Source organism: Macaca nemestrina, chromosome 1, assembly GCF_043159975.1.
Source record: "Macaca nemestrina isolate mMacNem1 chromosome 1, mMacNem.hap1, whole genome shotgun sequence".
Taxonomy (NCBI): domain Eukaryota; kingdom Metazoa; phylum Chordata; class Mammalia; order Primates; family Cercopithecidae; genus Macaca; species Macaca nemestrina.
In genome coordinates, this window is record NC_092125.1 from 195,717,763 (window position 1) to 195,739,562 (window position 21,800).

Genomic DNA, 21,800 nt, shown 5'->3' on the forward strand with positions numbered 1-21,800 from the left:
ATGGGCCTGGTGGGCAGAAGCCAGCACAAAGTAACCATTCTCAGATTCCCAGGGCGGCCGGGGTGACTCAGGGCTTGGCAAAAGAGAAAGATCCTACGGCCCTGGGTACCTCCTAGATTCACAATCAAAATCCTCTCCCACCTGGGCAGAAATCACCCACCCCAGCCTGACCCCAGAATCCCTGACAGATGGGCCTCCAGCTCACCACCTCCAGAAATGGGGTGCTCACCCCTTCCCCCAGGCAGCCCAGCCACCTGCCTCCAAGTGGCATCCCCCTAGGGTTCCAAACTCTGCCTCTCAGACATGTATCTCCGCCCCCAGGACAGCCCTGCAAAAATATGCACAAACACCTCCCCCAACCCCACCCTCCAGTGTGCAGGAGGAGAAGCCAAGGTTTGTGCTCTGTTTTCAGAGGCTGGAATATTTGTCCTCGAAAAGAGCGTAACTGGCCATTTTAACTTGGGATCTATGGTTAGAACCGTAACCATTCCTTTGTAATCCTATGTATCTCATTTTATGCATTTAAAAACACTGTTTTGGTCTGGGCATGGTGACTCACACCTGTAATCCCAGCACTTTGGGAGGCCGAGGTGGGAGGATCACTTGAGGCCAAGAGTTCAAGACCAGTGTGGCAACATGGCGAGATCCCACCTCTACAAAAAAAAAAAAAAAAAAAAAAAAAAGTTTTAATTAGCTGAAAGTGATGGCACGCACCTGTAGCCTTAGCTACTTGGAAGGCTGAGGTGGAAGGATTCCTTGAGCCCATAAGTTAGAGGCTGTAGTGAGCTATGATCATGCCACTGCACTCCAGCCTGAGCAACAGAGCTCTGTCTCTACAAAATAATGTCTCTAAAAACCCTGTCTCTAAAAAATAATAATAACAAAGAATAAAAACACGACTTTAGAAGACTGCTAAAGAAGTTCATGGCATTAAAAAAAAAAAGAAAGGAAGAAAAAAGTAAAGAACCCTGTTCTAAAATTCAGACAAAGCCATATTTAGCCATGAATGTGTCCAGATTAGGGAGATCATTCTGACCTGGGTTCATCTCTAGCTCTGGAGAAACCCTTGTGCCCCTCTTGGAAGAAACTACTTTTAAAATAAAGGTAGATTACAAAACATTGTTTAAAAAAAAGAAAAAGGAAATAAAGGTATTAGGTTGGTGCAAAAGTAATTGCAGTTTTACCAAAGTTAACGGCAAGACTGCAATTATTTTTGCAACAACCAGATTAGACCATCCTCCCAGCCAAAACCCCCACCCCGTCTTCTCCAAGGCCTGTTCTGAGGTCTGATATGCACCATCAGAGGTGCCTAAACCACCCAATTCCTAGACTCCTGGCCTGAGCTGAACAGGCCACACAGCCGACGTCAATGGCACTTTTCAGGGCCGGGCACCATTGTAAGCACTACAGGGACAGGCAAAGATGGAGCAGACCCAATCTTGGCTTCAGGAGGTTCTCACAGGTAAGTAGACACGTTCCAGCCACACCTCGCTGCCTGTCCCTCCCCAGCCAGTGCACCAAGAGCCTCCTACCTGCTCAGCTCTGCCCACGCTGCTCCCTGGACCTGCAGTGCCCCGCCCGTGCTCTTCCGGTAGCTAATCCTCCCTTAACTTTCCAGCACCGACTAAAATACCTACCTTAATCCGAGTTTATTCCGGGTTCTGGTGCCCTTACCATGGAGAGGCCTGGCTGAGTGCAAGCCTCCTAGAAGGCCCGCCTTAGACTTGGATATGCTTGCAGCCATGGGGCAGGGAGCGCACAGAGAGGCTTCCAGGGAGCAGGATCCCTGATGCCTGGCTGCCCCGTGAGAACACACTGTCGACTCTTCCGCTGAGTCAGGAACCAGCACCTGGTACTTCCTCCTGAGCTGGCTGCCCCAAGCGGAAGGACCCTGGGGTTTCCTCCCAAGGGCCCCTACTGCCTCCCTAACGAAGTAATACTGAAATAATGCCCTTTCAGAATTGCAGAACGCTGACCTCCGATTGCCCAAGTTGGAAGATAGCTGCTCCTATGTTTTGGCACCCTCCAAAATGATGAGCAATTCATTCATTCAACAAATATTTATTGAGTGCCCGTGACTTGCCAGGCACTGTTCCAGATGGTGAAAACAAAGACAAAACATCCCTGCTCTCAAGGAGCTCACATTCTCTCGGGGAGAGACAAGCAACATAGACAATCAGTCAGCAAAAAATATATATATACTGGATGGTGACAAGTGCCACAGATAAAGGTAAGTCAGAAAGAACAGGGTCTTCCTTACGGAGAAGGGGACACTTGGGTAAAGACCTGAAGGGGGTGATGGAGGGAGGCACAAGGATATCTGGGGGAAGAGCATTCCAGCAAAGGGCATGGTGTGTGCAAAGGCCCTGAGGCAGGAGAGTGCCTCACATGTTCAGGAACAGCCAGGAGGGCAGGAGGGCAGTGGGGCTAAAGGGAGGTGCAATGGGGGAGAACAGTAGAGACAGGGATGGGGGCCCTGGGGTGAGGGATGATTGACCATGTGAGGCCTTGAGCTTGCTATGATGATCTTGGTTTTTACTCCCAATGAGGTAGGCATCACTGCAGGCTCTGAGCAGATAAGTGATGTGCTATGACTTAAATGTTAATTAACAGGATCACTGTGGCTGCTGCGTAGAGAATAGACCACTGGGCGTGAACCCCTACTATGGCAGTGGCTGTGGAAGGAGTGGTTGGATTCTGGCTGTCTTCTGAAGGTGATAGACACGAGGCACTGCTTCTGGCCCTGTGCACCATTTTCTTTCTTTCTTTCTTTTTTCTTTTTTTTTTTTTGAGACAGAGTCTTGCCCTGTCACCCAGGCTGGAGTGCAATGGTGCAATCTTGGCTCACTGCAACCTCCACCTCCTGGGTTCAAGCGATTCTCCTCCCTCAGCCTCCCGAGTAGCTGGGATTATAGACATCTGCCACTATGCCCGGCTAATTTTTGTATTTTTAGTAGAGGTGGGGTTTCGCCTGTAATCCCAGCACTTTGGGAGGCTGAGGCGGGCAGATCACCTGAGGTCAGGAGTTCGAGACCAACCTGATTTTTTTTTTTTTTAAGATGGAGTCTTGCTCTGTTGGCCAGGCTGGAATGCAGTAGTGCAATCTTGGCTCACTACAACCTCTGCCTCCCGTGCTCAAGCAATTCTCACACCTTGGCCTCCTGAGTAGCTGGGACTACGAGCACCCACCACCATGCCCAGTTAATTTTTGTATTTTTAGTAGAGACAGGGTTTCACCACGTTGGACAGGCTGGTCTTGAACTCCTCCTGCCTCGCCTCCCAAAGTGCTGGGATTGCAGGCGTGAGCCACTGCGCCTGGCCCCTCTATGCCCTTTTCTATCAGCCTCACAATCACCCCATGAAGTAGGGCCTTTCTCCCCTTTACACAGATAAGGAAACTGAGCTTCAGAAAGCCCATAAGTGGGAGATTCAACCCAGGCTTATCAAGACCAAAGCCACGTTCCTCCCACTCTACTGCACCACCTGCCTGGTCAGGATTCCACAGACCCCAAGAGAGGGGAACAAAGTCAAGATACTTACCAGCTGAGAACTTCATGCTAATTTGGAATCGTCCACAAATTGTTATCTTCACATGTTTTCTCTTCATGTTAAAGCTCAAATGACACATTGATGTTAAGTGTTTTTATTTTTATTTATATAGTTTCCATTTTTAATCAATATTTTTATTTTAAATTGCATCCAAAATCATCAGTGAAGGGAGAGAACTACAAGGAGAAGGGAGGGTGGGGGAGGCATAATCATTGCAAGATGTGAGCTGGGGTATCTTGTTTCTTACCAGAATCATCCTTCAGCACTGCAGTGGGCCAGGCCCTGGGCTAGGGAACTGTTGGGCAGGCTGGGATGAATCTGCCCGAGTCCGTGCCCAGAAGGACCTCTCAGCAGGTGAGAAGAGAGGGGACATTTCCAGGCAGCACATGAGAGGAGCCATATCCAGGGTGCAGCTGTCTGAGAATGATCTGGGTGACTAAGCAAGGAGGACCAGCCAGGGAAGGCAGGACTCAGAACGCATACAGGAGGAAGCGTTGCCCTAAATCAAATCCCAGGAAAGGTCCCACGATGACAGAAGGGATCGTCATGGAGCTGAGGCAGAAGTACTCTGAAGCCCAAGCTGGCAGGTCTTCCAGCAGGCAGTGCAGCTGCCTTTTGCCAGCAGTATAGGAGCGGTGGGAGAGGGCTTCTCAAAAGGGAAGGAGAAAAGGTCATGGGTTCTCACTCGAAGCTACTGCTGGGGGCTGATGATTAAAATGCAGTGGGGCATGCAATGGCTTTAATTTACAGAGCCCCTGGAGCCTGGGTGGATCTGGAGCTGCATCTGCATGGGGGCGGGAGTGGGGACCCCTCTCCAGAGGTTGAAGTGTGGCTTCTGAAACGTCATTTGTCACTCGACAGCAGCCCAAGACCCAGTCTCTTCAAGCGAGTTGCAAAGAGGGAAGGAAGGAGAGAAGGAAAGAAAGAGGGAGAGAAAAAAGGGACAAGGATGAGGAATGGAAAGAAGAAAAGAATTTGGAAAGGAGATGAGATGAGGAAAGAGTGAGAGGAGGGATAAATAAGTCCAAAGGGCAAAGTGTGTCCTCCTTCAGGGACACCAGGGTCCAGTCCTGTCAGAGGCAGCACCCTGGGAAACCCCCGAGCAAAGCTTCCCTTCAAGCAGAGGAAAGGAACATGAGAGTCCAGGAGACCTCAGCCACAGCGCAAAGACGGAAGTGATGACCTGGAGCCACTGCAGACACAGGGAAGATTCCATCCTGCTCAACCTGAGACAGCCACGCCTGCATCCCGAAGTGGATACCAATACCCTCACTAGATGTACACACTGCAAAATACACCAACCTACAGACACAGCTGCAGAGACACTCACAACATGCATGGGCAGATTTACACACAGGTACAGGACACAAAGAGGCACTGGAAAGAACAAACATGCTCATAGAGGTAGATGACACTTGCACAGATGCTAACAGAAAGCATGGACTCATGTCTGCAGATACTGACAGAGGTCATCAGACACACACCAGTGTGGACCTACCTGCGTGGACAGTGTACAAGCAGGCATGTGCAGATGCAGGCAGAAATGCACAGACACACACGGATACTGACAGATGTATGCATGCAAGAAGTTCGCTTATACACAGATGTGTAGGCTCACACTGACAGACACACCTTGATACACAGATGTGCACAACTACTCTGGGTGCACCTGCTCTTGCACTAATAGACATGCACCCACATTTATAAGAACACACGCACCCAGCATACCCTCAGACACATACATGCACACAAAGACAAGCTCGGAGACACCGGCCGACATGCTCAGGCACGCCAGCAACCAGGCAGACACTCATGCTGTGGGCTCTGTTTTGAGCTTAGGCCCTGGGTCTCAGCTTCCCTGAGTAGCTGTCCTCAAGCCAGGCCCTCTCCTGCCCCACTCCTGCCAGCTGTCCAGTTTTGGCGAGTTCTCTGGCCAGGCCCACCAGGCCCACCCACCAACCCTTGGTCAGATCCGCCCACCAACACTTGGTCTGCCCATTGGCCCTGTCCCAGGCCCCAGGCTCCAGGATAGCAATTGCTCCATTCTACCAGGTGCCAACTCAGCCAAATTTCACACCCAGAAGTGGAGCCAGGCCAACAGGGCTTGTTGCAGCCCGCGTGGGGCATCAGTACGGGGGTGGTGTGGGGGAGCCAGGATCCTGTAGTGGCACAGAGAGAAGCAGCCCCAGCTGCCGTGCAGGCCTGCCCGGCGATGCTGCCAGCTTCTTCTCCAGGTCATCCACCCTCTCCAAGCCTCAAGCTCCTCACCTGTGAAATGGGACAATATACCTGCCCTACTGACATGCCAATTAAATGGACATCCCCTCCCAGATGACAAAGAGATTTTGCCTGAGTTTCCCTTGCCTCATCTTTACAATAACTTTAAGACAAAGGTTTTATTTTCCCTGCTTTATACTAGGAAGCTGAGCTAAGGAAGGATAAGTAACTTAATCAAGGGAGCAGACAGGACTGGAACCCAGGTTCCTGCTCCAAATTCCGTATCTTTCATGGTAGGTAAGTATGCAGCACATGACCTCCCAGAATCCAAACACTTGCCCATGGGAAATGTCACTAAGAGCTCACAGTCTCTTTTTTGGTCAGTTTAGACTTGGCCTCTGAATCCTTCTCAACACACCACTCCGAGCACCATTCATAATTGGCCAGAGTTGGCATGTGGAATGAAACCTACTGCCATCCTGTCCCTACACTGAATTCATCTAATTCAGAGGGTTGATGGGATGATTAAATGAGATCAAGGGCAGAAAGTACTTTGTAAGATTACAAGTGATGTGCCTATCAGACAAATTGTAGTACAGTTTTCTTTTCTTTTTTTTCCAAGACGGAGTTTTGCTCTTTTGCCCAGGTTGGAATGAAGTGGTGTGATCTCGGCTCACTGCCGCCTCCACCCCCCGGTTCAAATGATTCTCCTGCCTCAGCCTCCTGAGTAGCTAGGATTATACGTGCCCACCACCACGCCCAGCTAATTTTTGTATTTTTAGTAGAGACAGGGTTACGCCATGTTGGCCAGGCTGGTCTCGAACTCCTGACCTCCAGTGATCCACCTGCCTCAGCCTCCCAGAGTGCTAGGATTACAGGTGTGAGCCACCGCGCCCGGCCTGTAGTACAGTTTTCAAAGGCTATTTACATCCAAGTTCTCCCAAGTCTCCCTATGCTGGGGTGGATGGTTAGGGACAAGATAGTCACTGTCATTGCTCCATTTCACAGAGGAACAGACTGAGACTCAGGCAAGTGAGTCCAGGGTCACATGGATAGGTCAGAGTTAAGACGGAGGCCCATGCACTGACTTCTGTTTCAATGCTCTTCACAGTCAGGGCCCCAGCCAGACAGGACGCCAGAGTATGTGGGCATTTGGGAGTCAGTGCTGGGAAGGGAGCAGGAAGGCCCAGTCTTCTCCCAGGAGAAAGGGACAGACCCTACAACTAATTGGTTCAGAGTGCTTCTTTTGACCCTAATTAGTTATTTGTCATGTCTCCATTTGCATACCAGAAAAGATGCAAATTTGCATATTTGTAAATGAGGCCGGGCCTAGATGTGGGTTCTGGAAGAGCTTGGCAGTTGCTGGCAGGCAGGGAGGCAGCTGGCTCTTGCCACTGAAGCATGGGCCGCCGAGGAAAGAGGAGATTTGGGAGACAGCTCCTTGGCTCAGGCCTGCAAGGTGCTCTCAAAGGGGGTCAGGCAAGATGGCCCGCCTCGCTCCCTCCCCCAGGGCTGAGGGGTGGGCAGGGAGAATGGGTGAGCCTAATGCTGCTATTTTGATTAGATGAAACAAGGAGGGGGGGAATATAAAGTAATTTCAGGACGCTCTGTGCTGGGAAACCTTCTGTTCACGTCCTTGGATAGAATCTGTAACACTTGCAAAGGGGGAAACGTCCCCCTCCACCTTCCTGGAGAGGAAAAGGTTTGGGAGGAAATGGAGGTCAGGAAAACACACCCTAACACACACACACACACACGTGCACACGCACATTCTCTCTCTCTCCTCCAGACTCTCATTTTACACACACCTACAATTCACTTAATATACATACACACTCGCACACACACGTCTGGGCCCCCCAGAAACACCCTTATTTACACACGACACCCCCAGCCCCCCCAGAGGTACACACGCAACGCTAACTGGAGAGGCACATTCGCACATATGCAAGCATTCCCAGACTTCCCGCGACACACACATTCACGCCCTTACACATACAGACACACACTCAGACACTTGAACATAGATGTAGGCACACAGACTCACTTAAGCTGTGCGTAAATATTTACATACACACACACAAGACGTGCTCACGCAAGCACATCCTCGCTAAGACCACATTTCCTGGCAAATCCTGGTAATTCTGACCCCTCTGCCAGAGTTCTGGGTGCCTCTTTGGGAAGAGACAAAGGAAGCTAGGGACCTGTCCTTCCTAGAAAGGGAGTAATGTGGCCCCAAGGAATTGGACCCCAAATAAGGACTGTTTCTCTCCCTGGAAAGCCAATGACTAGCAAATGCTCCAGTGCCTTCTGGGCTTCCACCTAGAGCTTGGAGCAGGGTCTGGGTGGGCCTTGACAAACGGGAGAGCAGAGGGGGAGAAGCAGCAGTAACAGATGCATCGGTGGGTCCCGGGTCATGAATTGGGCAGGAAAGCATCATTGCCTGAGAATTTCCATGTTGACCTCAGAGGCCAGTGTGGAATGGGGTGGTGTGAGCTGCTGTACCTGCAGCCCTGAGGGCCCCAAGAGGCCAAGCTCCAAGAAGCTCCAGACTCCCGAAGCGGGGCTGGACCCTGGAGCTTAGAGGCACAGGGTCAGGACCAAACTCCTCAACCACTGTTCCCATTCCCCAGCACCTCCTCCCCAGTGCCTGCATCTCAAAAGGCAAGCTAAATGGCTCTGTATTTGTAAATTAAATATAGCTGCACTTCAGCTTTCCAAAGAGCTGGGAAGGAGAGAAGGAGAAAGAAAAAGAGAGAGAGGAAGAGAAGAAAAACTGCCGCCCTCAGGAAAGTCTGGCTGCTACAGATTGCCTGAGTCATGAATATTCATCTGGCGAATGAGGAGAGAGGGAGTTTGCATAACAGCTCCACCCACCCAACTGAAAGAAATGTCACCGCCTTTGCCAATAAAGTGCCAAAGGAAGCCGGTGGAGGCTGCCAGCCAGACGGTGCCAAACTGCTGACTTCCACTCTAAGGCGTGGAGAAAGCACATTGTTTCCGGCCCAAGGAGCCGCCACTTGGGGCTGGGGGAATGAAGCTGGCTTCTGGGAGAGAACCAAGAGGAAAAGTTTCACTTGCCACCCACAGGAAGCCTGGTGGGCAGAGCGCCTAGGCCACAGCCCTCCTAGGGCCCCTCCGAAGACAGGCTCAAAGCTGACTCTTCCAGGGCACCCACCCTGGCCAACCACCAAGGACCCAGGTTCCAGGCTGGCTCCAGCTGCAAAGAAACCGCAAGAGGATCCTCATGATTTCCAGGTGGTTACTAGGGACCAGGAAGGAAGGGGACAAACCAGATGTCACTTTGGGGCCTGGAAGTTTACCTTGGCCCCATTTTGCAGAAGGGATCACCAACTGCAGGGTCATACACACTTCCAAGGCCCAATCCTACTATGTCTTATTCCAAGACATCTTCCCAGATCCCCTGTCACCAAGACAGAGTCAGTCTCTGTGTCCTCTGTACACCCCAGTCCGATAGCTTCCTTTGATCCCAGCCCTTTCTGGTCCGTGACTGCTTCCTCCCCTGGCCTGTGAGCTTAGAGAGTAGGCTCTTCCTGATTGATCGGCCTCAGTGCCCCAGCCCAGCATGAGATTCAGAGAAAGCATCTTGAGCAATTTGTTGAGCAGAGTCGATTCTTCCATGCATTCCCTTCCCCATGCCTGTACCTGGCCCTGGATCTGTCCTTTCTTGGAATCGTGCTTGTCAAGTCCCTGGGAGGAGAGGCATTCCATCCCGGCAGCTCAGTTTGGGCCCATTGAGATCAGGACTGAAGCCGAGCAGCTGGCCTCCCATCCTCAGCACCCCACTCCCCATGAAGAGCACAGACAGGCTCCAGCTCCCGCGGCACCCCATCCTCATGGCAGCACCCATTAGGTGGTGTTACAAATGCGCCTGCCTGCCCGCCAGCCTCCCGCAGCTGGCTCCCTCCAGTAATTACCTAAATGAATGGGAGAAGCAGAGCTGAAGAGAAGACGTTCTCTTAGTACAGAAAAGCAATTAGGGCTGTGGGCGTCTCCAGCTGCTGCTCCTGTTATGTAAAGTTTGGGATGTGTATTTGGGACTTAATGAGGATATTCGTGTGTTCACATCTTACCTTCGCAGACTGCTCATTTCAAGCATCCCAAGTCCGCCTGGGTGCCGTACACAGCAATACAAGCTAGGCTCCAGGCTCTGAGGGAGGAGTACCACTGCAGGGCAGCCAAGGAGCCCCTCTCCCAGGACTCATGGAACCACAGAAATCTATGATGACAACCCCCTAGAACCTGGCTTCCTTCTGCAGGAGTCCTGCTAAGTCCACATTCTGCTTGAGGCCTCTGGGAACTCGAATTCCTTCACCACCTCTTTCATGGGTTAAACATCTGCAATTGCTTTCAAAGTTCTTCCTTGAACTGAGCCAAAATTTGCCTCTTGGTAACATTCCTACATTTGCCCAAACAATTCCGTATGTCTGGGACAACACAGGATACGTTGTTCTCTCTGCCCCAGGTCAGTCGCTAGTCCTGCAGGAGGTAAATCGATAAGGAACTGAAAAAGCTTCTGTAGTTGAATAAGCTTGAGAAAATTCTACATTAAACAAGTTTCTTTGCTGCAGGACTTCTCAGAGCCTTTACTGTACTCATGTGCACTGAGCTGTGGGTGCTGTATTTCATGAACACGTCTGCTCATAGAACCCTTTTCTGTGAAACAACCTCAAGAAACTAAGATTCCAAGGAGAATGTTTTTGAAAGCACTGCTTCGGCAGGTTAAAAGCAAACATCTAATTCCTTGGCCTGAGCTCCTTCGAGCATTTCTCCTAGATGGGCATGATCCCCAGCCTCCCTTGATCCTGGCCATTTTCTGTGGCTGAGCTCTGCCCATGTGTCTGCCTCTCTCCACTGCTCCAGAGATGCTCTGGCCACTGAGAGTCCAAAAGAGCATTTATCTCCACTATCCAGAACCCCATGCTCCCACTGATGCAATCAAAACACCATTGGAGGCCCAGCAGCCGAATCACACTGAATATGTTCCTTAAAAGTCTTCCCAACAAGCCACTACTGAGCCACAACTCCTTGTTCTGCTCCCGGGCACCCACAGGCAGACCCCTCCATGCTCAGTGTTCCAGACAACAGAGTGCCCATGATGCCTTCTCTGGACAGCCAGACGGTGGGCCGTGGTGAGTCCTCAAATATCTGCACACCAACTGGTAGTTCACACACAGCCAACTGTGAACCATGAGCCATGCTTTTTACAGCATCACAAAAAGGACAAACTTGTTCTCTTGTTCTCGTGCTTGGTCAACTCAGACTCACTGGCAGAGTGCTCCACTCATCCAGGCTCTGGCCCGGAAGCCTCCCCAGACTGAGCTCACCATCCATGCCTGCATGGATGGGATGTGCTGGCTCCAACAGGCCTCGGCTTTCCTGCTCCTTCCATCGCCCCTTCCATGTGTTTCTTCTCATCATCCTGCAAGTATGTGTTCAAGCCCAGGCATGGAAAATAGGTTCGTCTCAGCAGCCAACTCCAAGAACATGGTAGTGGCTCCCTGAGCTGGCTATTGGGAGGAAGATTTTATGGCTTCATCTGGGCTCGGCAGAATGACTAGTGATGCCTGCCAGGGCTGGGGAGTGAGCAGGGAGGCACACGAGCCAGTTATTGACATCTCTAATCAAGGCTCAGTCCCTTTCCCTTAAATCAGCTCCCCCAAGCTAAAATCCGCCTTTCTCCCACAACAAACTCCCTAACTCCCACACACGACAATGCACAGCCTCATTCCTCCACTGAAACTGCTCTGTCCAAGGTCATCAACAAGCTCCTATTTGTCACGTCTTGTGCCCTTTCCCCAGCCTCCATGCCTTTGCATCATTAGATATGGTTGACCTTTCCCTAGAAATTCGCCCCCACACCCATGGAATCCTGAGACACTCCATGCTCCTGTAGCTCCCCGCCTTCCTGACCACGCATCCTATTTCTTCACCCATCTTGTCACCATGGCTGTGTTCCAGGCTCAGTTTCCAGCTCTCTCCTGCTCCTGCCAATGCACTCTCTCCCTCTGAGATTTCATCCCTAGCTCTGTCCTTGGGGAAAAGCCCACCCTGGCCCTCCCGTTCTAAGAGGCAGCCGTACTGCCCACCAGCCACTGACACTGAACAAAGCCCTGAAAACCCAGGGCCTCCTTCTTCCTCTGGCATCAGCTCCTGCTCTGGGTTTGCCATAATGCATGAGCCTTCTGGGCACCAAGGGGCAAATTTCTGGCTTATGTCTTGACTCCTTATCCACATCCGTTTAATGACCACGTGCTGATTCCTCCTATTTGGTATCTATCTTATTTCCAAAATGCTACAAATAGAATTATTATTTGTTCTGATTTAAAAACATGATATATCTTCATTATAAAAAAACAAATCTAACCAATACTTAAAAGTACAAAAAAGAAAGTAAAAATCCTACCTCCCAGATATAACCACTCCAAGAATTTTGGTGAACAGCCTTCCAGACATATCTCTATGCATATATACACATAGAGATCTATGTATATAATTTTATAGACGAGGAATTGTATTATACATACTGTTCTCGCTGACACCTGCTTCTCTATCTCAACAATATGTCCTAGACATCTTTCTATGTCAATAAATAGAGCTCTACAAAATTATTTTAATTACTTCATAGTATTCCATTATATGTATGTATCATACTTTATTTAACTGGGTCTCTACCGATGATCATTTAGGATGTTGTGAGAATTTTGTTCTCATAAACAATGTTGTGATAAATATCCTTGTGCATATTCTCTTTGCTCATTTTTGCAACAACTGCCTTAGAATAAAATCCAATAAATGAGATGGCTGCAATTAAGGGTATGCTATTTCTAATTTTGCCACTCTGTCCTTCAGAAAGCTTACAACAACAAAATTCTCATCAACTGTGCCCACATATCAGTCCAGACCCTCATCAAGCCTGGGTTTTGTCAGCGTTAATGTTTGGCCAGATCAACAGAAGGCAAATGATGCTTGTTTCTATTGGCATTGCTAAGATTATAGGGAGGGGAAAATAAATGTCTTTTTGTTTTTTCAGGCATTTGTGGTTATTTTCTTTGTGAATTGCCTGTTCATGTCCTTTGCCCATTTTTCTAATGAGATATTTATATTTTTCTTAGTGATTTGTAAGAGCTCTTTGTACAATAGAAATAAGATTAAACTTTTGTCATATATACACACACACACACCACTCTTCTAAAATTTTCTTGCAATGTTCTTTAAGGTACTTAAATGTTTAATTTTCATATAGTCAAATTTATCAGTCTTTTCTTTTATGATTTCAAATATCATGTCATACTTAGAAGAACCTTCCCCATCTTAAGATGATCAAAATATGCACTCATATTTATGCCACGTGGTCTTCATTGCTTGAGCTTATTAGATCAAGTCAGAGAGTTCTTACCCCAATAAGGAGTGTTGCTATGGCCAGCCCATTATCCCAACACCATTTATAAAATAGCCCATATTTTCCCAACTCAATTAAAATGCTGTTTTATCATATAAAAATACCTTAAGGTTGGGTGCAATAGCTCATGCCTATAATCCCAGCACATTGGGAGGCCAAGGTGGCAGATCACTTGAGCCCAGGAGTTCAAGACCAACCTGGGCAACATGGTAAAACCCCATCTCTACAAAAAAATCCAAAAAATCAGCTGGGTGTGGTAGCGTGTGCCTGTAGTCCCAGCTAATCAGGCGGCTGAGGTGGGAGGATCACTTGAGCCTGAAAAGTCGAGGCTGCAGTGAGCCAAGATCACACTACTGACTCCAGCCTAGGCGACAAAGTGATACTCTGTTCCAAAAACAAACAAAAATTCCCTTAAATATCTGGGCCCATTTCTAGACTCTATTCTGTCCCAGTGATCTGTCTGTCTATTCCTACATAAGAATTTTAATTATATTATGCCTTTATAAAATATTTTAATATCCGATAGAGTAAATATTCATCGTTTTTCTTTTTTGGAATTTTCCTTATTCTCATTTGGTATTCTTCCAGATTAGCTTCATAATTTTTTTGTCAAAACAAATTCTAATCCTGTTGGGATCTTGACTGGATTATCTTAATTTCATACATTTGTTTTGGAGAATTGACATCCTTAAAGTATTAAATCTTTCTACTCAAGAGCTAGGTATATAACATATTTATTAAAACTCAGAAGAGTTTTCTTCATCTAATTCACATTTTTTTGTAAAGTTTATTTCTGGGTATTTTGCGTTTGTGTTTTACAGTATGGATGGAGCTTTTATTTTACCTCCTAGATAGTCATTTTATAAATAGAAAAGCTTAGTTTGTGTAAATTTTTTTGTTACTGGCCATTTTACTAAACTCTATTTTTTTCTGGTTGTTTTGCAGAATATTATCTTGAGTTTTCCAGATAAATAATCATCTTATCTGCAAACTATGATTATTTGCTCCTGTCTCCCAACATTTATACTTTCTGTTTCATCTTCTTATCTAATTGCAATGCCTAGCCCTTTTGGAAAAGTGTTTTTTAAATGTTGATAACAATGGTTATCCTTATCTGGTTTCTGACTTTAATGACAAAACATCTAGAACTTCACCAACCTAGTATCTCTTGTTTCATGCTCTCCATCTCCGTAGCCACTATCTTATCTAGCCCATCCTAATTTGTCAACTGTGTTACCATAAATGTGGTGAATAAGGATACAGGGTTTGAAGTCAGATGACCCGTGTTCAAGTCCTGCCTCCACCATTTGCTAATTATATGATCTAGTCAAGTTACCCAAGATTTTGGAAACTCAGCTTTAAAAAAAAAAAAAAAAAAAAAGAGGGGTGGGGGAGGCCCTTTTAAGGATTAAGTGAGATAATACATGAACTATGTGTAGCATCCATAAATGATAATTTTTAAAGTCTCAGCCCCCAATTTCTCTTTCCAATCCTACACACACACACACACACATATATATATCCCACTCTTACGTTGATCTTCCCAAAATATCACTGTGTTCACATCACTTATCCTTTCCTTTCTTCTGCTCACAAATCTGAAGCTACACCCCATTGCCTACAAAATCAAGCCCAGATTCTTAATCTTGCATTTGAGTCCTTCTATTATTCAACCCCAAACTTCCTTCTAGTCTCATTTCCTATAGGCCTCAGCCACCCTCACCCCACAATGCACCCCGACCCACCCTTTACTCCCGCCTACAGGGTCTCCTCATTGGCTGCCTAACACCAAGTAGGCTCTCGGCTCCCGACTCAGATCCCTCCATCACCTCCTGTATCAGTTTTTATGTTGCAAGTAACACAAAAATGAAATCCAAACTGGCTTAATAAAGCAGATTGATTACTTCATGCAATATTCCAGATGCAACAGACATCAGGTACAGTTTGACTGGGGCTGGGACTCCATTTTTCTGTGATTTTCCAGGTTCTTCCCACCTCCATATGTTGGCTACATTCTCAGGTTAGTGATCCTAGTCACCAGATGCCTGTCAGAAACTAGGCCCACATGTTTCCTCATTCAAATCCAGATACAAAGAGATTAGATGTGTTTCCCCAGTCATCTCACCAAAACCCTGAGTTTCTGTCTGATGGGGCCAATCTGAATCAATCCCAGTGACCAGGAGAATGTATGTATGATTGGTTTGGAACCAGCCAATGTGCCAAGGTCAGAGAAGGGGGCATTGTCTGAACTGGCCAAACCAATCAGGACCCACCTCAGAGACACACACAGTGATGGAGACAGACGTGGTGTCGACAACCTCACTTGTACTACAACCTCTTCCACTTCTCTTCCCTGAGGCTTCTTTTAAGGCCCAAGTCAAGCCCCAGACCTCTGGCAATATGCCCCTCCGTTTGGCTCCTAGAGCTCTTACTCTGCTTGACACACGGTAACCACTGCCATATATAATTTATTTATGTAGTCATTTGTCTCATCTTTCCAATTAGTTATCACAGAACTGATTGAAGCCTACAAAGCACTTTCCACAAGCTAGCCCTTTTGACCTTCACCACAGTCCTGTGAGACTCAGAGGGGTTAAGTGACTTGCCCTATGTCACACAGCCAGAAACAACATTGTCCCAGAGGCCTCTGCAGCAATTTCATACACATACACACACACACACACACACACACACACACACACACACACGCACCACAATCCCTCCTCTAACCTGCAACATTGGTCTGACCTGAAGATGCAGAAACCCCCCCTGGAACCACCTCCTTTTTCCACTTCACCTCAATTTCTAGAGCTCTTAGTCTTCCTCCAAAAAGTACAAGGAAAGTTTTCTTGCCAGACAGCAGTTTCTAAGATTTGTGTGACAAGGCCAGGTAAAATTCAAATGACTCTGGGTGATTTAATCTGCTTGGGGCTGGGGTGGTAAATCAGGGCAGCCCAGGCCACCGCAGCCGCCCCAGAAACGCACGAGCCGAGCTGATGATAGGAGTCGATCTGCAGATCTGCAGGTGGGGGCCCTGGAAGCATGAACTGTGGCCAGGGGAGTTCCCCTCCACCGCACTCGGAATACATTTGGAAGGTCCTATGGCCCACAGCCTCTCTCGACCTACATGTTCCACCAGGAACCATCCTTCCCAAGGCTGCAGCCCCAGTTCCTCCCTCTCCCACCCCCAACCCCATCGTCAGAGCTGTTTCCCAAGTCCACACTGGACTTTTCAGGGGAAGGAAGCCAGCATGGGTCAAGCTCTCACTGAAACTGCTGCCTCAATGCCAGGCCCTCGTGTACCCATTACCTCATTTTATCTTTACAACAACTTAATGAGGGAGGCATGCCCATCCCCAGTTTACAGGTGACTTAATTGAGGTTCAGAGTGATTAAATTTCTCGCCCAGGGTCATTATGCAGCTAGTAGGAGGCAAAGCCAAGTTTCAAATTTAGTCTCATGAGACTCCAAAATCCCCATCCTTTTGACTCTACCCCACTATGGCGGCCAAGAGGAGTAAGAAAATGGCAGCTTCACTTGGGACCATGTTGTTTGAGAAAAGAGAGGAGCAGGCCCTTGTGGAAGGGAAGTTGTTATTGTGAGCAGATGAAGCAACAGTTTTCCCACAGAGAGGAAACATCAAAGGAAAAGGTAGTCACACTTATTTATGTGTGTATATCTGGGTACCATGTGCCAGGTGCTCTATGTCCATCATCCAAACCATAACTCTATATGCAATAAATATTTACTGTTAGCTGGTAAATATTAACCAACCAGCTTTCTGAAAGAAAAAAGGAGTCCTGATTTGTAGCATTTGCCAATTTCTATGGTGTAAATACGCCCACGATGGTCAATTTCAAACTACCAATGGGATGTCAATGCATGCAGAATTGGGAAAAGATGCCCTCGTTTGGTTCTGTTAGCCAGTAGGAAACCCCTCCAGCACTCTACTGTCTGTAAAAGAGGTGTTGTTAGGCCGGGTGTGGTGGCTCATGCCTGTAATCCCAGCACTTTGGGAGGCTGAGGTGGGCAGATCACTTGAGGCCAGGAGTTTGACACCAGCCTGGCCAACATGATGAAATCCTGTCTCTATTAAAAATACAAAAAAAAAAAAAAAGCTGGGTGTGGTGGCACATGCCTGTAATCCCAGCTACTCTAGAGGCTGAGGCAGGAGAATCACTTGAACCCAGAGGTGGAGGTTGCAGTGAGCCAAGATGGCACCACTACACTCCAGCCTGGGGACAAAGCAAAACTCCATCTCAAAAAAACAAAAACAAAAACAAAAGGTGTCAGTAAACCCACCTAACAAATGAGATCATACAAAAGGTACTTGGGCTGAAATCCAGGCCTTTATAATTTTCTAAAGTCCACATTCCCTCCATAGCTCCATGTTCCCAGAAACAAAGATGATGCAGGGAACCACAATCACTGATCTCTAATCTCTGAAGGAGAGTAGACGCCAGTGAAGTCCTGAAGGGCAGAAGAAGGCCAATGGGTAAAAGCTCAGCAGCTCAATATTCAATGTACAGAAGAGCTTTCTGAATGCCCCTCTAGGCTGACAGCTACAGAAAAGCAGTATCCAGGCATGGCTGGCACATAGTAAGTGCTCAGTAAATAATTAATGAATGAATGAGACATTATACACTGTTCCATTGATACCTCAGACTCACCAAATCTAAAACTCAGCTCATCTTTGTTCCCAAAAAATCCCTCTCTCCTCCTCTGTGTCCTGTCTCAGTGAATATCACCGAGCCAGAACCTGAGAGTCCTCGTCTCTTCACCTTCCCCACTCCCCATATCCAGTCAATCAACAAGTCCTATCTATTCCACTTCCCAAATACCTTGTGAACAGGTGCTATCCTCAGCATCCCCACTCTGCCACCCTGACGGACCACCACCATCTCCTGCTGAACTGACACACAGCTTCCTGACCTGTCTTGTCAGCACGTATCTTTGGCCTGTATCTGCTCCCAGCCCCTGTCAAATCCAAGATCAACAAAGCTGCCAAAGTGATCTTTCAAAATTGTACCTCTGAGCATGTCACTCCCACAGCTTCAATGAGTCCCCATTACCCAAAGGATGGAATCAAATCCCCTTGGTCCTCCCAAGGTCTGATCCCATCTCCCTCTCCTAACTGATGACTTGCCTCCTCCCACACCCCACATTGGTCTTTTGTGGGTTGTTTTTGTTTTTGTTTTTGAGACACGGTCTCACTCTGTCACCCAGGCTGGAGTGCAGTGGTGCCATCTTGGCTCACTGCAACCTCTGCCTCCCAGGTTCAAGTGATTCTTCTGCCTCAGCCTCCCAAGTAGCTGGGATTATAGGTGTGCGCCACTACACCCGGCTAAATTTTGTATTTTTACAGAATACGTGTTGGCCAGGCTGATCTCGAACTCCTGACCTCAGGTGATCCACCCACCTCAGCCTCCCAAAGTGCTGGGATTACAGAAGTGAGCCACTGCACCCGGTCACATTGGTCTTTAATCTTCAACATCAGCCTGCTTAATGTTCACTGCACCGTGCCTCCACCCATGCCTTTGTTCATGCTATGCCTCCTGCCTGGAATGCCCTCTTTTCCCTCTTCCATCTTTTGCTTTCCTTTGCCTGATAACTCCCACTCATCCTTTAGGATGTAAAGGAAGATAGTTTAAGTGGATGATTCCTGGAGATCCTTTTAGTCCTAACATTTCATGATTCTAATGCCAAGTCTTGATATTCAAGGCCCTCTGGATACTATAGTCACCTTCTTTCTCCTTAGGACCCTGCAAAGGTCTTTAGGGATCCTGTAGTCCAATTCTACCATTTTACAGACAGAAAATTGGATGCCCAGAGAGGGAAGAGGACTAGCCCAAGTTCACACAGCAAGTCAATGGTAGAGCCATGGCAAGAAGTGGGCACCTGCTTCCCAGCTCAGGGCTCTTTTTTGCACTACATCTTCCAACCTGATCCCCCTCTGCCAACATGGATATTCTCACCACAACCATCACTACTTCACTCAGACTTACCTGCTCTCACCAGAGCCATACTCACACCTTGCCTGCCTTTGCCGAAGATGTTGCCAGGCTGTTCCCTCAACTCCACTCAACTTTCAGGGTCCTCTATCTCCAAGAAGCCTACCTTCATTATCAGGCCAAAACCCTCCACACCCACTCTTACACACCCTTCCCCAAACCACCCATGTTTGTCGGAGCCCAACAACTAGGGCTTGTTTCACTCACATGCGGTCAGTGTCTCGTTCAGTTTCACCAGGCAGGATGTCCACTCAAGGCTGGCTGGTGTCTCTTCATCTTCTTTCTTCTCCTCCCTTTACATCTCCCAGCTCGATACACAACTGCTCAGGGTAGCAAAGTATAGCCAAAAACAGCACTGTGTCAGAGGTCAGACAGATGGAGGTTCAAATCCCAGCTCTGTATGCCCTGCAGGGTTGACCTTCAGTCATCTGAGCCTCAACCTTCCTTATCTGTAAAATAGGTCCTACCACCCAGGGTTGCTATGAGGACTGAATGAGCTCACCCATATTACAGGCGTAGCATCTGGTGGGCCCTTAATAAATGAGAGCGCCCTTCTCCACTGCCTTTCTCACTGAAGCCCAGGACACTTGGAGAAATTGACTCCTCTGGGCTGGAAGAGGGGCAGCCTCATGAATGCTTTCTCTCACTCTCATCCTCAACAGGCTATGAGCAGCCTGCATGCAGAAACGTGGGGTGTTTCCAACCCCCTTCCCCACCCCCAACAATCTGCTTTAACCTTCCCATCACAAACGCCTTGTTTATTTCAATATCACCCGTTTTACTTTTCCGTTCACGCAAGAAAAAAAAAATTACAAAAACAGATTTAAGAGGAAAAAAAGTATTTAATGAGTAAAACTGTCTGTAGCTCTGTTTCTTTCTCAGGAAAAAGTGGCTGTGATTCTGGCATAAGAGAGGGAAGCTCAACAGCTTCACTTCATTGCAGCTGCCAGGAGAAGCACATTTCAGAGTGGAACAGAATCTCCAAATTAAACAGCGCGTCTTCCAGCCAGGAGCTTCCTGTGCCGAATTCAGCTTGGCAGGTGACATCCCAGCTCAAGCAGAGATCCAGCCCCAATGTGAGCAGCTGCAAGGCTCCCTCCTCTTGCCCCGCCTCCAGCATAGGAGAACCAGCCTGGCCAGGCCCTGGCGAGCCACTGACCACCAGGCAAAGGGCGCTCAAGAAGGGAAGGAGACAGCTGGAAAAGGAGTGGATACACCTGGCCAGTGGGAACTAGGGAACCAGGAGCTCTCCCTGTTCCAGAACATTCAGAGACCAGCACTTTCTGCTCCCTGGACTGAGGGTAATTGGGCATAAATAACAAATCCAAGACAGACTTCAAACAAAAACCCAGAGAATCTGCAGTGTCTTTCCCACCTTCAAAGGTGTCATTTTGGAGGCTGCTCTGGATGGAATCCAAGGGTCAAACTCCGGAAGGACTCTGCCTCCCCTAAGAACTTGAAAAGAAAGGGAAAGAACTGGAAAAACAGAAAATAGCACATGACCTTCAAATATGTACAGTAGAAACTGCCCCAGGGCAGAGTGTGAACTGAGGCTAGAGAAAGGCCCCCCTCCCTTGTCCCAAACAACATATTTCTATCAATGTAGCCTACCGACTCATGCTGAACTTACTGGCACTTGAGCTTCTAAATCCTTCTCTTGAGCTGCCCATCCTTCTACAATTTTTCCTGTAGTCAAGATGGGCCTCAGCATTTTTCCCTGTGATATTTCTTCATGCTAAATTCACCTTGCCACGCCAGCCTGTCAAGATCTTTCTAAATCCTGATTCTGCTGAGATTTTCTCTGTCCCTTGGAGCTTTCTACCACCTCCAACTTTTATAGGCCTGCACCCTCCATGTCTTCTTATAGGTCCTTGGCATAGACTGATCAAAGCAGGGTGGACAGTCCCATGGCAGTGTCTAGAGGCCTTTTGTAGACTGACCTGGTTACACTTACGTGAACATTTCATGGCTGTTGTTTGGCCCAATGGGAGCCCCCTTTGTGCCCTCTCAGACATCCTTCATGTCCTCAAGAGCCACGAGGGACTCTACCCAGCGTCTTAGGAGACAGTATGATATGGCAGAAAGGGTTAGACAGATCCAGATTTGAATCCTAGCTCCAACCACCTTGGGCAAGTCACTTCCCGGAGACTCAGTTTCTCATCAGTAAAATGGAGATTGTCACGTCTTGTTTAATCCACAGCTCGTGAGGATTAAATAAAACCATATGCATGAAGTGTCCAGCACACAATTGGTGCTCAATAAATCACAGATTCCTCTCCACCCATGCCGGCTCGTTTTCTTTACCCACGAGTCATTAAGCTGTCAAGAACCTAAGAGCTGTGCCCGGTCTTGGTGAACCCATGTTGGCTCCAGGGATCACTGCCTTCTTTTATATGTCACAGATCTCACCATCCATATTAGACCCTCATACTAATTTGAGATTGGCCAAAACCCTGGATCTTTTTTGTCTGAATTCCTGTCAAGACAGTCCTTCCTTCCTGGACCTGTACAGCTTTTTAAATAACAAGAATAACAGTAGTAATGACAACTTGATCCTTCCAATCTCACCATGAGATTTTTTTTTTTTTTGAAAGTATCTG

At 47.9% G+C, this 21,800-nt stretch overlaps 1 long non-coding RNA gene across 2 annotated transcripts in view; it reads right to left on the bottom strand.

Moving 5' to 3' along the window:
• Window positions 1–21,800, bottom strand: part of LOC105494763 (uncharacterized) — a 178,508-nt gene that overhangs the window by 101,351 nt on the left and 55,357 nt on the right. Inside the window, exons 2-4 of one of the 2 annotated variants that reach the window (XR_011622895.1) lie at window positions 20,576–20,655; window positions 19,408–19,520; window positions 1,929–10,266 (exon numbers count right to left, since the gene is read on the bottom strand). This is a non-coding gene — a long non-coding RNA (uncharacterized lncRNA). Of the gene's footprint in view, window positions 1–1,928; window positions 10,267–19,407; window positions 19,521–20,575; window positions 20,656–21,800 lie in introns of those variants that run through there. The other variant, XR_011622896.1, reaches the window with a different exon arrangement.